The sequence below is a fragment of the Palaemon carinicauda genome, chromosome 36 (genome assembly GCF_036898095.1).
Source record: "Palaemon carinicauda isolate YSFRI2023 chromosome 36, ASM3689809v2, whole genome shotgun sequence".
Classification (NCBI taxonomy): domain Eukaryota; kingdom Metazoa; phylum Arthropoda; class Malacostraca; order Decapoda; family Palaemonidae; genus Palaemon; species Palaemon carinicauda.
This window is the reverse complement of record NC_090760.1, coordinates 45,237,055-45,238,081: the sequence shown is the minus strand read 5'-3', so window position 1 is coordinate 45,238,081 and position 1,027 is coordinate 45,237,055.

The following is a 1,027-nucleotide window of genomic DNA, read 5'->3' as shown; positions in this document are numbered from 1 at the left end:
AGCATTCCATAACTTTATGTGAAGTAGAAAATGTCATTTATCTTCAAACTGTTGCAGTATATCACTTTAAATAATAAGACTATTAAATCGTAGAGGTAATATATATTTTGAATATATAAAATAAACTATCAAAACGAACGGGTTTACACTTGCATTAAATGATTTAAGTATTCCCAAGTTATTTGTCCACTGAAATATAGTGTGTACGCTCCAAATAGCATCTATATTATTAAGATTATCATTATTATTTATATGAACTTAGTAATATAGAATTATGGCTTTAAGCGACATCTGCTTTACTTTTAGAGTAACTATAAATCCTGGGTCCATGTTTTGTTGCCATATCACTTGCCTCATTCTGAAAACTTCTAAGACACGAGAAATAGATGAAGATATACTTGCTTGTCTATCTATCTATATGTCTATTTATCTATTTATTTATCTATCTATCTATCTATCTATCTATCTATCTATCTCTCTATATGTATAAGTGTATAAATGAGAAGGAGAGAGAGAGAGAGAGAGAGAGAGAGAGAGAGAGAGAGAGAGAGAGAAATTACTAATGATTTGTATAAAGCTGAGAACACTCCTTGGATATTGCATGCATGTGTATTATTTCTTTACAAAGTCAAGCAAACAGACCTTTGAACAAACTCGCGTTCGTCAACACAGAAACGTTGGTAAAAGTGTTTTGTTGTGAGAGAGAAAGAGAAGAGGTTTATTAGTTTAAGTCTCTGCATTAACCCTATATTGCGTTCAGTGGAGACTTGCAGACAGTATCATTATGCATAAAAATATTTAATTCTTTATAGAACATATGTGGAGTTTTCCTCATTCTAGTCAGGCAAATACTTTTTGCAGCATTGCGAGCAAACGAAGCTCTTATATGAAAAAAAGGAATTTTTAAACAACAAAGACACAAATAGGATGAACAGAGATAACAACACAATTACCAACTATAGAGATTATTGTGAATAAACATTTGAAAATATTTACATTTTATTCCGGTAAAATGAGTCACCCAATG